Source organism: Somniosus microcephalus, chromosome 18, assembly GCF_052327205.1.
Source record: "Somniosus microcephalus isolate GS21.2 chromosome 18, FLI_Smic_1.0, whole genome shotgun sequence".
Lineage (NCBI taxonomy): Eukaryota > Metazoa > Chordata > Chondrichthyes > Squaliformes > Somniosidae > Somniosus > Somniosus microcephalus.
Window position 1 is genome coordinate 54,964,589 of NC_141004.1, and position 17,493 is coordinate 54,982,081.

Sequence of the window (17,493 nt, forward strand, 5' to 3'; positions counted from 1 at the left end):
TGCACCGAGTCCTCCCTCATTATGGCTTTTAGGTAATGCCATTCCATGTCTATTTTCTTAATCCACTCCTGTCCTAGAAGTGGTGGTCCTCCCTCAGGTAATACGTACAAGTTCATTCTTGGGTGTTCTTTACCCCTATCTCTCACCTTGACTCTTATTTTCCCCACGGGGTATACGTTATGCCCCGTGTATGTCTGTAATGCGAACTTGGTATTTCTTAAAGGTATGTGAGAGAATAGCCGGTGGTAGTCCCTTCGGTTGATGACTGATAGAGCTGATCCAGTGTCCAGCTCCATTCTTACTTGGACTCCAGCTATTTTTAGTATGACCCAGATGGTCTGTAGATCCGTTTCTTTACCCACATTGTGGATTCTCAGACTACCCAGCTCCTGGTTGTTTGGGTCTGAGTCTGAATTCTGTTCGTCTGAACTCTTCTCAGCCACCTTGTGTACCTTGTTGTACTTTTCTTGTGGTGGCTTCCTTTGATTGTTGGTCTTTTTCCCGGACCGGCATACCTTCGCGATGTGACCCAGTTTGCCACATTTCCTACACTCTTGGTTCTTAAACCAGCATTGATTCTGGTCATGCGTTGTCTTCCCACAACGGTAGCATTTTGTTGTGCTTGAAGTAATTTGGTCCACCCCGAGTGCCGTCGCCTTTAGTTGCATTTCCGCCGTTCCTTTCGCTGCGGCTTCGTGCGATGCAGCTATAAGGACAGCCCTGTCCAGTGTGAGGTCGTTCTCTTCCAGTAGTCGCTTCTGCGTCCCTTCTTTGGACAATCCGCATACGAACTTGTCCCGCAGCGCTTCTGTCAGATTCCCTCCGAACTGGCAGTATTTCGCTAGCCTACGCAGTTCGACCAAGTATTCCGCATTGCTTTCGTCTTTCCTCTGCGTTCTTGCGTAGAATTTGAATCGTTCAGCCAGCATCAACGGTGTGGGGTTCAAGTGGTCCTTCAGCACAGCCACAATCTCTTCGAAGGTCTGATCCGCTGGTTTATTTGGTGCTATTAGATGCTTCAAGAGCCCGTATGTTTTTGCCCCCATCGAGTTTAGCAATGTTATCGCCTTGTCGTCTTCCTCTATTTTGTTGGCTTCGCAATAGATCTCTATGCGTTCCACGTACGTGGCCCAGTCTTCTATTTCAGAATTAAAATCGTTAATATTCCCTCTCTTAGGCATCTTTCTTCCCTTGGGAGCAGCACCAGTATTTCTTTAAGTATTCTTATTTATTTGTTTATTTCTAAGATGGCGGTTTTCCCGCGAAAATGGCGGTTTCCCGCTCTTCCTTTCTCTCCCCGCCCCCTTCAATGGCGGTTTCCCGCTTCTGTCGTCTCCTCCGCCTAATGGCGGCTTCCCACGTTTCTTCCTGGTGGAAGGGGTACGCTTTCCCCACAGCGGACAGGTTCAGCCGCTGGGCTGGCTCTCGCACAGCTCCCCTTACTCGGCTCTGTCTTTTCCTCCCGCCCGCACGGCTCTACCGGCGCTGGGTACACCCCGTTAACGGAGGACAGTTCAGCCGCTGGACTGGCTCTCGCGCAGCCTCTCTCTCCGTACCCGGCTCTGTCACTCTCTCTCCCGCACGTTCGGTTCTACTGGCCCTGGGTGCCCCGTTGGTGGAGGACAGCTCAGCCGCTGGACTGGCTCTCGCGCAGTCTCTCTCCCCTTGCTCGGCTCTGTCTCTCTCTCCCACCCGCACGGTTCCTGTTCGCCTCCCAGCCCTCTCGCAGACCGGTGTTTCCCTCCCCGGCTGCGGCTGGGTTTCTCTTCCCGCGCCTACTCCCAGTCTCAGCGCTTCGTGGCTGCGGTCGCTGCCCGGCTTTTCCCGCCGATCGAGGTCCGACTGTCTCACGACGCCGTTGGACCCGACTTTCTGACCGGCTCCGTTCCCCCCTCGACCGTGGTCGAGTGCACAGCCCTTATCCTCCGGATATTCTCTACACCTTCCCCTACTCACAGTCTCCGCGGCCGCCTTGTTTCCTGCTGATCGGCTCACTCCGCACCGTGGTAAAAGGGTAGTCAGTGCCTGTTGCTGATGAACTTTTGTTGCTAGTCTGCTTCCTTTCTGTTGCTGCTGCCTCGTGTTTTCTCTTTCTGTTGCTGCAGCCTCGTGTTTTCTCCCAGCTGCACGACGAGGGCGGTTGCCTCTCTTCGACGCTCTTCGCTGCTTTGGTAGTCTTGCCGCAGGGTACGATCGGACTCGTCGCCACTGTAAAGTCTGTGGGTTGTGCAGTTAATAAATACACAGACTTCAGAAGTAACAAACAAACAGGTCTTTACTATTCGAAGGTCCGGGCGAATCTGCCCCAGCAATCTGGCCACAACACTTATATACTGGTGTGGTCACTATCGGTATTACAGTATACAGAAGCCAAACAAATAGTGCCACACCGAAAGTAGTTCTCTTAAAGGTGAACGGTTACATTCAATAGTTCCCTTAAAGGTAGACGGGTACATACACTACAGTAACTATACCCACTTTCCCCTGGTCTCATTTCAATGAAGCTAAATTACAGCTTTTCCATGACTCCAAAAGCATGCCTACGGTCGGGTAACCCGAGCACAAAGACTCACTCAGTAGGAGCACCCTAGCACAGAGACTCGCTCAGTCAGAGCACCCTAGCACAGAGACTCACCCAGTAGGAGCCCCTAGCACAAAGACTCACTCAGTAGGAGCACCCTAGCACAGAGACTCACTCAGTCAGAGCACCCTAACACAGAGACTCACTCAGTAGGAGCACCCTAGCACAGAGACTCGCCCAGTAGGAGCACCCTAGCACAGAGACTCACTCAGTCGGAGCACCCTAGCACAAAGACTCAGTCAGTAGGAGCACCCTAGCACAGAGACTCACTCAGTCGGAGCACCCTAGCACAAAGACTCACTCAGTCGGAGCATCCTAGCACAGAGACTCACTCAGTCAGAGCACCCTAGCACAGAGACTCACTCAGCAGGAGCACCCTAGCACAGAGACTCACCCAGTAGGAGCACCCTAGCACAGAGACTCACTCAGTCGGAGCACCCTAGCACAGAGACTCGCTCAGTCGGAGCACCCTAGCACAGAGACTCACTCAGTAAGAGCACCCTAGCACAAAGATTCACTCAGTAGGAGCATCCTCGCACAGAGACTCACTCAGTCGGAGCACCCTAGCACAGAGACTCACTCAGTCGGAGCACCCGAGTACAGAGACTCACTCTGTAGGAGCACCCTAGCACAGAGACTCACTCTGTGGGAGCACCCTAACACAGAGACTCAATCTGTAGGAGCACCCTAGCACAGAGACTCACTCAGTCGGAGCACCCTAGCACAGAGACTCGCTCAGTAGGAGCACCCTAGCACAGAGACTCACCCAGTAGGAGCACCCTAGCACAGAGGCTCACTCAGTAGGAGCACCCTAGCACAAAGATTCACTCAGTAGGAGCACCCTAGCAGAAAGATTCACTCAGTAGGAGCACCCTAGCACAGAGACTCACTCAGTCGGAGCACAATAGCACAGAGACTCACTCAATAGGAGCACCCTAGCACAGGGACTCACTCAGTCGGAGCACCCTAGCACAGAGACTCACCCAGTAGGAGCACCCTAGCACAGAGACTCACTCAGTAGGAGCACCCTAGCACAGAGACTCACTCAGTAGGAGCACCCTAGCACAGAGACTCACTCAGTCGGAGCACCCTAGCACGGAGACTCACTCAGTAGGAGCACCCTAGCACAGAGACTCACTCAGTAGGAGCACCCTAGCACAGAGACTCACTCAGTAGGAGCACCCTAGCACAGAGACTCACTCAGTCGGAGCACCCTAGCACGGAGACTCACTCAGTAGGAGCACCCTAGCACAGAGACTCACTCAGTAGGAGCACCCTAGCACAGAGACTCACTCAGTAGGAGCACCCTAGCACAGAGAGTCACTCAGTAGGAGCACCCTAGCACAGAGACACACTCAGTAGGAGCACCCTAGCACAGAGACTCACTCAGTAGGAGCACCCTAGCACAGAGACTCACTCAGTCGGAGCACCCTAGCACAGAGACTCACTCAGTAGGAGCACCCTAGCACAGGGACTCACCCAGTAGGAGCACCCTAGCACAGAGACTCACTCAGTCAGAGCACCCTAGAACAGAGACTCACTCAGTCAGAGCACCCTAGCACAGAGACTCACTCAGTCGGAGCACCCTAGCGCAGAGACTCACTCAGTAGGAGCACCCTAGCACAGAGACTCGCTCAGTCGGATCACCCTAGCACAGAGACTCACTAAATAGGAGCACCCTAGCACAGAGACTCACTCAGTCGGAGTAACCTAGCACAGAGACTCACTCAGTCGGAGCACCCTAGCACAGAGACTCACTCAGTAGGAGCACCCTAGCACAGAGACTCACTCAGTCGGAGCACCCTAGCACAGAGACTCACTCAGTAGGAGCACCCTAGCACAGAGACTCACTCAGTAGGAGCACCCTAGCACAGAAACTCACTCAGTCGGAGCACCCTAGCACAGAGACTCACTCAGTAGGAGCACCCTAGCACAGAGACTCACTCAGTCGGAGCACCCTAGCACAGAGACTCATCCAGTAGGAGCACCCTAACACAGAGACTCACTCAGTAGGAGCACCCTAGCACAGAGACTCGCTCAGTCGAAGCACCCTAGCACAGAGACTCACTCAGTAGGAGCACCCTAGCACAGAGACTCACTCAGTCGGAGCACCCTAGCTCAGAGACTCACTCAGTAGGAGCACCCTAGCTCAGAGACGCACTCAGTAGGAGCACCCTAGCACAGAGACGCACTCAGTAGGAGCACCCTAACACAGAGACTCACTCAGTCGGAGCACCCGAGCACAGAGACTCACACAATAGGAGCACCCTAGCACAGAGACTCGCTCAGTAGGAGCACCCTAGCACAGAGACTCACTCAGTAGGAGCACCCTAGTACAGAGACTCACTCAGTAGTAGCACCCAGCACAGAGACTCACCCAGTAGGAGCACCCTAGCACAGAGACTCACTCAGTCGGAGCACCCTAGCACAGAGACTCACACAGTAGGAGCACCCTAGCACAGGGACTCACTCAGATGGAGCACCCTAGCACAGAGACTCACTAAATAGGAGCACCCTAGCACAGAGACTCACTCAGTCGGAGCACCCTAGCACAGAGACTCACTCAGTCGGAGCACCCTAGCACAGAGACTCACTCAGTAGGAGCACTCTAGCACAGAGACTCACTCAGTCGGAGCACCCTAGCACAGAGACTCACTCAGTAGGAGCACCCTAGCACAGAGACTCACTAAATAGGAGCACCCTAGCACAAAGACTCACTCAGTCGGAGCACCCTAGCACAGAGGCTCACTCAGTCGGAGCACCCTAGCACAGAGACTCACTCAGTAGGAGCACCCTAGCACAGAGACTCACTCAGTCGGAGCACCCTAGCACAGAGACTCACTCAGTAGGAGCACCCTAGCACAGAGACTCACTCAGTAGGAGCACCCTAGCACAGAGACTCACCCAGTAGGAGCACCCTAGCACAGAGACTCACCCAGTAGGAGCACCCTAGCACAGAGACTCACTCAGTAGGAGCACCCTAGCACAGAGACTCACTCAGTCGGAGCACCCTAGCACAGAGACTCACTCAGTCGGAGCACCCTAGCACAGAGACTCACTCAGTCGGAGCACCCTAGCACAGAGACTCACTCAGTCGGAGCACCCTAGCACAGAGACTCACTCAGTCGGAGCACCCTAGCACAGAGACTCACTCAGTAGGAGCACCCTAGCACAGAGACTCACTCAATAGGAGCACCCTAGCACAGAGACTCACTCAGTCGGAGCACCCTAGCACAGAGACTCACCCAGTAGGAGCACCCTAGCACAGAGACTCACTCAGTCAGAGCACCCTTGCACAGAGACTCACTCAGTAGGAGCACCCTAGCACAGAGACTCACTCAGTAGGAGCACCCTAGCACAGAGACTCACTCAGTAGGAGTACCCTAGCACAGAGACTCACTCAGTAGGAGCACCCTAGCACAGAGACTCACTCAGTAGGAGCACCCTAACACAGAGACTCACTCAGTCGGAGCAACCTAGCACAGAGACTCACTCAGTCGGAGCACCCTAGCACAGAGACTCACTCAGTAGGAGCACCCTAGCACAGAGACTCACTCAGTCGGAGCACCCTAGCACAGAGACTCATCCAGTAGGAGCACCCTAACACTGAGACTCACCCAGTAGGAGCACCCTAGCACAGGGACTCGCTCAGTAGGATCACCCTAACACAGAGGCTCACTCAGTTGGAGCACCCTCGCACAGAGACTCGCTCAGTCGGAGCACCCTAGCACAGAGACTCACCCAGTAGGAGCACTCTAGCACAGAGACTCACTCAGTCGGAGCACCCTAGCACAGAGACTCGCTCAGTCGGAGCACCCTAGCACAGAGACTCACCCAGTAGGAGCACCCTAGCACAGAGACTCACTCAGTCGGAGCACCCTAGCACAGAGACTCACTCAGTAGGAGCACCCTAGCACAGAGACTCACTCAGTAGGAGCACCCTAGCACAGAGACTCACTCAGTCGGAGCACCCTAGCACGGAGACTCACTCAGTCGGAGCACCCTAGCACGGAGACTCACTCAGTCGGAGCACCCTAGCACAGAGACTCACTCAGTAGGAGCACCCTAGCACAGAGACTCACTCAGTAGGAGCACCCTAGCACAGAGACTCACCCAGTAGGAGCACCCTAGCACAGAGACTCACTCAGTAGGAGCACCCTAGCACAGAGACTCACTCAGTAGGAGCACCCTAGCACAGAGACTCACTCAGTCGGAGCACCCTAGCACGGAGACTCACTCAGTAGGAGCACCCTAGCACAGAGACTCACTCAGTAGGAGCACCCTAGCACAGAGACTCACTCAGTAGGAGCACCCTAGCACAGAGACTCACTCAGTCGGAGCACCCTAGCACGGAGACTCACTCAGTAGGAGCACCCTAGCACAGAGACTCACTCAGTAGGAGCACCCTAGCACAGAGACTCACTCAGTAGGAGCACCCTAGCACAGAGAGTCACTCAGTAGGAGCACCCTAGCACAGAGACACACTCAGTAGGAGCACCCTAGCACAGAGACTCACTCAGTAGGAGCACCCTAGCACAGAGACTCACTCAGTCGGAGCACCCTAGCACAGAGACTCACTCAGTAGGAGCACCCTAGCACAGGGACTCACCCAGTAGGAGCACCCTAGCACAGAGACTCACTCAGTCAGAGCACCCTAGAACAGAGACTCACTCAGTCAGAGCACCCTAGCACAGAGACTCACTCAGTCGGAGCACCCTAGCGCAGAGACTCACTCAGTAGGAGCACCCTAGCACAGAGACTCGCTCAGTCGGATCACCCTAGCACAGAGACTCACTAAATAGGAGCACCCTAGCACAGAGACTCACTCAGTCGGAGTAACCTAGCACAGAGACTCACTCAGTCGGAGCACCCTAGCACAGAGACTCACTCAGTAGGAGCACCCTAGCACAGAGACTCACTCAGTCGGAGCACCCTAGCACAGAGACTCACTCAGTAGGAGCACCCTAGCACAGAGACTCACTCAGTAGGAGCACCCTAGCACAGAAACTCACTCAGTCGGAGCACCCTAGCACAGAGACTCACTCAGTAGGAGCACCCTAGCACAGAGACTCACTCAGTCGGAGCACCCTAGCACAGAGACTCATCCAGTAGGAGCACCCTAACACAGAGACTCACTCAGTAGGAGCACCCTAGCACAGAGACTCGCTCAGTCGAAGCACCCTAGCACAGAGACTCACTCAGTAGGAGCACCCTAGCACAGAGACTCACTCAGTCGGAGCACCCTAGCTCAGAGACTCACTCAGTAGGAGCACCCTAGCTCAGAGACGCACTCAGTAGGAGCACCCTAGCACAGAGACGCACTCAGTAGGAGCACCCTAACACAGAGACTCACTCAGTCGGAGCACCCGAGCACAGAGACTCACACAATAGGAGCACCCTAGCACAGAGACTCGCTCAGTAGGAGCACCCTAGCACAGAGACTCACTCAGTAGGAGCACCCTAGTACAGAGACTCACTCAGTAGTAGCACCCAGCACAGAGACTCACCCAGTAGGAGCACCCTAGCACAGAGACTCACTCAGTCGGAGCACCCTAGCACAGAGACTCACACAGTAGGAGCACCCTAGCACAGGGACTCACTCAGATGGAGCACCCTAGCACAGAGACTCACTAAATAGGAGCACCCTAGCACAGAGACTCACTCAGTCGGAGCACCCTAGCACAGAGACTCACTCAGTCGGAGCACCCTAGCACAGAGACTCACTCAGTAGGAGCACTCTAGCACAGAGACTCACTCAGTCGGAGCACCCTAGCACAGAGACTCACTCAGTAGGAGCACCCTAGCACAGAGACTCACTAAATAGGAGCACCCTAGCACAAAGACTCACTCAGTCGGAGCACCCTAGCACAGAGGCTCACTCAGTCGGAGCACCCTAGCACAGAGACTCACTCAGTAGGAGCACCCTAGCACAGAGACTCACTCAGTCGGAGCACCCTAGCACAGAGACTCACTCAGTAGGAGCACCCTAGCACAGAGACTCACTCAGTAGGAGCACCCTAGCACAGAGACTCACCCAGTAGGAGCACCCTAGCACAGAGACTCACCCAGTAGGAGCACCCTAGCACAGAGACTCACTCAGTAGGAGCACCCTAGCACAGAGACTCACTCAGTCGGAGCACCCTAGCACAGAGACTCACTCAGTCGGAGCACCCTAGCACAGAGACTCACTCAGTCGGAGCACCCTAGCACAGAGACTCACTCAGTCGGAGCACCCTAGCACAGAGACTCACTCAGTCGGAGCACCCTAGCACAGAGACTCACTCAGTAGGAGCACCCTAGCACAGAGACTCACTCAATAGGAGCACCCTAGCACAGAGACTCACTCAGTCGGAGCACCCTAGCACAGAGACTCACCCAGTAGGAGCACCCTAGCACAGAGACTCACTCAGTCAGAGCACCCTAGCACAGAGACTCACTCAGTAGGAGCACCCTAGCACAGAGACTCACTCAGTAGGAGCACCCTAGCACAGAGACTCACTCAGTAGGAGTACCCTAGCACAGAGACTCACTCAGTAGGAGCACCCTAGCACAGAGACTCACTCAGTAGGAGCACCCTAACACAGAGACTCACTCAGTCGGAGCAACCTAGCACAGAGACTCACTCAGTCGGAGCACCCTAGCACAGAGACTCACTCAGTAGGAGCACCCTAGCACAGAGACTCACTCAGTCGGAGCACCCTAGCACAGAGACTCATCCAGTAGGAGCACCCTAACACTGAGACTCACCCAGTAGGAGCACCCTAGCACAGGGACTCGCTCAGTAGGATCACCCTAACACAGAGGCTCACTCAGTTGGAGCACCCTCGCACAGAGACTCGCTCAGTCGGAGCACCCTAGCACAGAGACTCACCCAGTAGGAGCACTCTAGCACAGAGACTCACTCAGTCGGAGCACCCTAGCACAGAGACTCGCTCAGTCGGAGCACCCTAGCACAGAGACTCACCCAGTAGGAGCACCCTAGCACAGAGACTCACTCAGTCGGAGCACCCTAGCACAGAGACTCACTCAGTAGGAGCACCCTAGCACAGAAACTCACCCAGTAGGAGCACCCTAGCACAGAGACGCACTCAGTCGTAGCACCCTAGCACAGAGACTCACTCAGTCGGAGCACCCTAACACAGAGACTCACTCAGTAGGAGCGCCCTAGCACAGAGACTCACTCAGTAGGAGCACCCTAGCACAGAGACTCACTCAGTCGGAGCGCCCTAACACAGAGACTCACTCAGTAGGAGCACCCTAGCACAGAGTCTCACTCAGTAGGAGCACCCTTGCACAGAGACTCACTCAGTCGGAGCACCCTAGCACAGAGACTCACCCAGTAGGAGCACCCTAGCACAGAGACTCACACAGTAGGAGCACCCTAGCACAGAGACTCACTCAGTCGGAGCATCCTAGCACAGAGACTCACTCAGTAGGAGCACCCTAGCACAGAGACTCACTCAGTCGGAGCATCCTAGCACAGAGACTCACCCAGTAGGAGCACCCTAGCACAGAGACTCACTCAGTAGGAGCACCCTAGCACAGAGACGCACTCAGTAGGAGCACCCTAGCACAGAGACTCACCCAGTCGGAGCACCCTAGCACAGAGACTCACCCAGTAGGAGCACCCTAGCACAGAGCCTCACTAAATAGGAGCACCCTAGCACAGAGACTCACTAGTAGGAGCACCCTAGCACAGAGACTCACTCAATAGGAGCACCCTACTACAGAGACTCACTCAGTAGTAGCACCCTAGCACAGAGACTCACTCAGTCGGAGTAACCTAGCACAGAGACTCACTCAATAGGAGCACCCTAGCACAGAGACTCACTCAGTAGTAGCACCCTAGCACAGAGACTCACTCAGTCGGAGTAACCTAGCACAGAGACTCACTCAGTCGGAGCACCCCAGCACAGACACTCACTCAGTCGGAGCACCCTAGCACAGAGACTCACTCAGTAGGAGCACCCTAGCACAGCGACTCACTCAGTCGGAGCACCCTAGCACAGAGAGTCACTCAGTAGGAGCACCCTAGCACAGAGACTCACTCAGTAGGAGCACCCTAGCACAGAGACTCACTCAGTCGGAGCACCCTAGCACAGAGACTCACTCAGTCGGAGCACCCTAGCACAGAGACTCACTCAGTCGGAGCACCCTTGCACAGAGACTCACTCAGTAGGAGCACCCTAGCACAGAGACTCACTCAGTCGGAGCACCCTAGCACAGAGACTCACTCAGTCGGAGCACCCTAGCACAGAGACTCACTCAATAGGAGCACCCTAGCACAGAGACTCACTCGTAGGAGCACCCTAGCACAGAGACTCACTCAGTAGTAGCACCCTAGCACAGAGACTCACCCAGTAGGAGCACCCTAGCACAGAGACTCACTCAGTCGGAGTAACCTAGCACAGAGACTCACTCAGTCGGAGCACCCTAGCACAGAGACTCACTCAATAGGAGCACCCTAGCACAGAGACTCACTAGTAGGAGCACCCTAGCACAGAGACTCACTCAGTAGTAGCACCCTAGCACAGAGACTCACCCAGTAGGAGCACCCTAGCACAGAGACTCACTCAGTCGGAGCACCCTAGCACAGAGACTCACTCAGTCGGAGCACCCTAGCACAGAGACTCACTCAGTCGGAGCACCCTAGCACAGAGACTCACTCAGTAGGAGCACCCTAGCACAGCGACTCACTCAGTCGGAGCACCCTAGCACAGAGACTCACTCAGTAGGAGCACCCTAGCACAGAGACTCACTCAGTAGGAGCACCCTAGCACAGAGACTCACTCAGTAGGAGCACCCTAGCACAGAGACTCGCTCAGTAGGAGCACCCTAGCACAGAGACTCGCTCAGTAGGAGCACCCTAGCACAGAGACTCACTCAGTCGGAGCACCCTAGCACAGAGACTCACTCAGTCGGAGCACCCTAGCACAGAGACTCACTCAGTCGGAGCACCCTAGCACAGAGACTCACTCAGTAGGAGCACCCTAGCACAGAGACACACTCAGTAGGAGCACCCTAGCACAGAGACTCACCCAGTAGGAGCACCCTAGCACAGAGACTCACTCAGTAGGAGCACCCTAGCACAGAGACTCACAAAGTAGGAGCACCCTAGCACAGAGACTCACTCAGTCGGAGCACCCTAGCACAGAGACTCACTCAGTCGGAGCATCCTAGCACAGAGACTCACTCAGTCGGAGCACCCTAGCACAGAGACTCACTCAGTCGGAGCACCCTAGCACAGAGACTCACTCAGTAGGAGCACCCTAGCACAGAGACTCACTCAATAGGAGCACCCTAGCACAGAGACTCACCCAGTAGGAGCACCCTAGCACAGAGACTCACTCAGTCAGAGCACCCTAGCACAGAGACTCACTCAGTAGGAGCACCCTAGCACAGAGACTCACTCAGTAGGAGCACCCTAGCACAGAGACTCACTCAGTAGGAGTACCCTAGCACAGAGACTCACTCAATAGGAGCACCCTAGCACAGAGACTCACTCAGTAGGAGCACCCTAACACAGAGACTCACTCAGTAGGAGCAACCTAGCACAGAGACTCACTCAGTCGGAGCACCCTAGCACAGAGACTCACTCAGTAGGAGCACCCTAGCACAGAGACTCACTCAATAGGAGCACCCTAGCACAGAGACTCACTCAGTCGGAGCACCCTAGCACAGAGACTCACCCAGTAGGAGCACCCTAGCACAGAGACTCACTCAGTTGGAGCACCCTAGCACAGAGACTCACTCAGTAGGAGCACCCTAGCACAGAGACTCACTCAGTAGGAGTACCCTAGCACAGAGACTCACTCAGTTGGAGCACCCTAGCACAGAGACTCACTCAGTAGGAGTACCCTAGCACAGAGACTCACTCAGTAGGAGCACCCTAGCACAGAGACTCACTCAGTAGGAGCACCCTAACACAGAGACTCACTCAGTAGGAGCAACCTAGCACAGAGACTCACTCAGTCGGAGCACCCTAGCACAGAGACTCACTCAGTCGGAGCACCCTAGTACAGAGACTCATCCAGTAGGAGCACCCTAACACTGAGACTCACCCAGTAGGAGCACCCTAGCACAGGGACTCGCTCAGTAGGATCACCCTAACACAGAGGCTCACTCAGTTGGAGCACCCTCGCACAGAGACTCGCTCAGTCAGAGCACCCTAGCACAGAGACTCACCCAGTAGGAGCACCCTAGCACAGAGACTCACTCAGTCGGAGCACCCTAGCACAGAGACTCGCTCAGTCGGAGCACCCTAGCACAGAGACTCACCCAGTAGGAGCACCCTAGCACAGAGACTCACTCAGGCGGAGCACCCTAGCACAGAGACTCACTCAGTAGGAGCACCCTAGCACAGAGACTCACCCAGTAGGAGCACCCTAGCACGGAGACGCACTCAGTCGTAGCACCCTAGCACAGAGACTCACTCAGTAGGAGCACCCTAGCACAGAGACTCACTCAGTAGGAGCACCCTAGCACAGAGACTCACTCAGTCGGAGCGCCCTAACACAGAGACTCACTCAGTAGGAGCACCCTAGCACAGAGTCTCACTCAGTAGGAGCACCCTAGCACAGAGTCTCACTCAGTAGGAGCACCCTAGCACAGAGACTCACTCAGTCGGAGCACCCTAGCACAGAGACTCACCCAGTAGGAGCACCCTAGCACAGAGACTCACACAGTAGGAGCACCCTAGCACAGAGACTCACTCAGTCGGAGCACCCTAACACAGAGACTCACTCAGTAGGAGCACCCTAGCACAGAGACTCACTCAGTCGGAGCACCCTAGCACAGAGTCTCACTCAGTAGGAGCACCCTAGCACAGAGACTCACTCAGTCGGGGCACCCTAGCACAGAGACTCACCCAGTAGGAGCACCCTAGCACAGAGACTCACTCAGTAGGAGCACCCTAGCACAGAGACGCACTCAGTAGGAGCACCCTAGCACAGAGACTCACCCAGTCGGAGCACCCTAGCACAGAGACTCACCCAGTAGGAGCACCCTAGCACAGAGACTCACTAAATAGGAGCACCCTAGCACAGAGACTCACTAGTAGGAGCACCCTAGCACAGAGACTCACTCAATAGGAGCACCCTAGTACAGAGACTCACTCAGTAGTAGCACCCTAGCACAGAGACTCACTCAGTCGGAGTAACCTAGCACAGAGACTCACTCAATAGGAGCACCCTAGCACAGAGACTCACTCAATAGGAGCACCCTAGTACAGAGACTCACTCAGTAGTAGCACCCTAGCACAGAGACTCACTCAGTCGGAGTAACCTAGCACAGAGACTCACTCAGTCGGAGCACCCTAGCACAGAGACTCACTCAGTCGGAGCACCCTAGCACAGAGACTCACTCAGTAGGAGCACCCTAGCACAGAGACTCACTCAGTCAGAGCACCCTAGCACAGAGACTCACTCAGTAGGAGCACCCTAGCACAGCGACTCACTCAGTCGGAGCACCCTAGCACAGAGACTCACTCAGTAGGAGCACCCTAGCACAGAGACTCACTCAGTAGGAGCACCCTAGCACAGAGACTCACTCAGTCGGAGCACCCTAGCACAGAGACTCACTCAGTCGGAGCACCCTAGCACAGAGACTCACTCAGTCGGAGCAACCTAGCACAGAGACTCACTCAATAGGAGCACCCTCGCACAGAGACTCACCCAGTAGGAGCACCCTAACACAGAGACTCACTCAGTAGGAGCACCCTAGCACAGAGACTCACTCAGTAGGAGCACCCTAGCACAGAGACTCACTCAGTAGGAGCACCCTAACACAGAGACTCACTCAATAGGAGCACCCTATCACAGAGACTCACTCAGTCGGAGCACCCTAGCACAGAGACTCACTCAGTAGGAGCATTAGCACAGAGACTCGCTCAATAGGAACACCCTATCACAGAGACTCACTCAGTCGGAGCACTCTAGCACAGAGACTCACTCAGTCGGAGCACCCTAGCACAGAGACTCGCTCAGTAAGAGCACCCTAGCACAGAGTCCCACTCAGTAGGAGCACCCTGATGTGCCTCAATAAGTTCCGAGACTCGATGTTAGCGAAACAAAATAAGGCTTTTATTAACTTAGAAAGTAACACGTAAAAGAGAGAGATGTCTTCCTTCTGGAGGCTGAGGCCACATTGAGCCAGCTTACAAAAGGGGCCAGGTATGGGCGGAGCCCTACACACAGCACATTCCAGCACATTCCAATACATAATACAATGAGGACTGGGGGAAGGGAAATGACACTGAAACCGACCACAGTCACAGGCAGTGATGAATGGAATATATTTCATCACATTCACCCCTTCTATAGATTTAGTCTGTTCGGGTGTTTGATAGTCCTCTGCGACCGACGTGGTGCCGCGGGGTGTCGGCTGGGTGTCCCCGGTAGCCTCCTGGGTCTCTGCCGGGGGTGCCGCCAGGGTTGTTGAAGGGGTAGTTGGTGGGGGTGCCGTTGGTCGATGTTCTTCCGGGGGTGATGAAAGAGTAGTGGGTGGGTAAGAGTTGCTGTGATCGTTGAAAAGAGTAGTGGGTGGGTAAGAATTGCTGTGATCGTTGTCGCTGCTATTGCCGTGGTTGTTGTCGATGCCGGCTGGGGCGACGTCTTTTATGGACACGGTGTCCTCCCTTCCGTCGGTGTGCCGGACATATGCGTATTGGGGGTTGGCGTGGAGTAGGTGTACTGGCTCCACGAGAGGGTCCGTCTTGTGGCCCCTCACATGCCTTCGCACGAGTACCGGACCTGGGGTGGAGAGCCATGACGGCATGGATACACCTGAGGTGGATTTCCGAGGAAAGACAAACATACGTTCATGAGGCGTGGCATTAGTGGCCGTACACAATAGCGACCGTATCGAATGGAGCACATCCGAGAGGACTTCCTGCCAGCGGGAGATAGGGAGGCCCTTGGTCCTTAGAGCTAGAGTGACTGCTTTCCACACTGTCCCGTTCTCTCACTCCACCTGGCCGTTACCCCGGGGGTTGTAGCTGGTGGTACGGCTCGTTGCGATCCCCTTGGACAGCATGTACTGGCGTAGCTCTTCACTCATGAAGGACGCCCCCCTATCCGTATGGATGTAGCTCGGCATACCGAACAGGCAGAACAGGCTGTTGAGGCATTTAATGACCGTGGCGCTGGTCATGTCTGGGCAGGGGAAGGCGAATGGGAACCGGGAGTATTCGTCCACAATGTTCAGGAAGTAAACATTGCGGTCGACGGACGGGAGGGGGCCCTTGAAATCTAAGCTGAGCCGCTCAAAGGGCCGTGTAGCTTTGATTAAGTGGGCTCTATCTGGGCGGTAGAACCGAGGCTTGCACTCAGCGCAAGTGCGGCAGTTCCTGGTCAGAGACTGAACTTCCTCAATTGAGTAGGGTAAGTTACGGGACTTTATGAAGTGGAACAGCCGCGTGACCCCTGGGTGGCAGAGGTCGTTGTGGAGGGTCTGTAGCCGATCCCCGGTGGCGCTGGCACACATCCCTCGTGAGAGGGCGTCAGGGGATTCGTTAAGGGCCCCTGGCCGGTAAATGATGTCGTACTCGAAGGTGGAGAGCTCGATCCGCCACCTAAGAATCTTATCATTTTTAATCTTCCCCCTCTGTTTATTGTTGAACATAAACGCTACCGACCGCTGGTCGGTAAGTAGGGTGAAGCGTTTGCCGGCTAGGTAGTGGCGCCAGTGGCGCACTGCCTCCACGATGGCTTGGGCCTCCTTTTCCACGGAGGAGTGTCTGATCTCGGGCCCTTGGAGGGTCCTCGAGAAGAAAGCTACGGGCCGCCCCGCCTGGTTGAGGGTGGCCGCCAAGGCGAAGTCAGACGCATCACTTTCCACTTGAAATGGAGTGTTCTCGTCCACTGCCTGTAGCGTGGCCCGCTCAATATCCTGCTTAATGCTTTTGAAGGCGGCGTGGGCCTCAGCAGAGAGCGGAAAAGAGGATGCTTTCAAGAGGGGGCGGGCTTTGTCGGAGTAGTTGGGGACCCATTGGGAATAATAAGAAAATAACCCCAGGCACCTTTTCAGGGCTTTGGGAGTGTTGGGCAGGGGCAGCTCCCGTAGGGGGCGCAATCGGTCGGGGTCTGGTCCGATTTCCCCATTCTCCACCACGCTGCCTAGTATGCAGAGGCGCGTGGTGTTGAAAACGCACTTGTCCTCGTTGTAGGTGAGGTTGAGTTTTTGTGCGGTTTCCAGGAACCTCTCGAGGTTCGAGTCGTGATCCTGCTGATTGTGGCCGCAGATGGTGACGTTGTCGAGGTAGGGGAAGGTTGCCTGCAAGTGGTGGTCATCGACCATGCGGTCCATCTCCCTCTGAAAGACCGAGACCCCATTCGTCACCCCAAAGGGGACTCTGAGGAATTGGTAGAGGCGTCCGTTCGCCTCGAAGGCGGTGTACGGGCGGTCCTCTGGTCTGATAGGGAGCTGGTGGTACGCTGACTTGAGGTCGATGGTGGAGAACACCCGGTATTGGGCGATTTGGTTCACCATTTCTGATATGCGGGGTAGCGGGTAGGCGTCTAGTTGGGTGTACCTGTTGATCGTTTGACTATAGTCGATCACCATCCATTTCTTCTCGCTACCCCTTACCACTACCACTTGGGCGCGCCACGGGCTGTTGCTGCGTTCAATAATGCGCTCTTTCAGGAGCCTGTCTACCTCAGTCGCGATAAACCGCCTGTCCTCCCAGCTGTACCTCCTGCTTTTGGTCGCTATTGGCCAGCAGTTAGGGGTAAGGTTCGCGAATAGCGAAGGTGGCTTTACCTTCAGGGTAGCCAGACCGCACACTGTGAGGGGCGGCTGGGACCCACCGTACTTGAGCGTGATGCTTTGGTGGTTGCACTGGAAATCCAGGCCCAAGATCACGCTCGCACATAGGTTCTTCATGATTAACACTTTAAAATTATCGTATACAG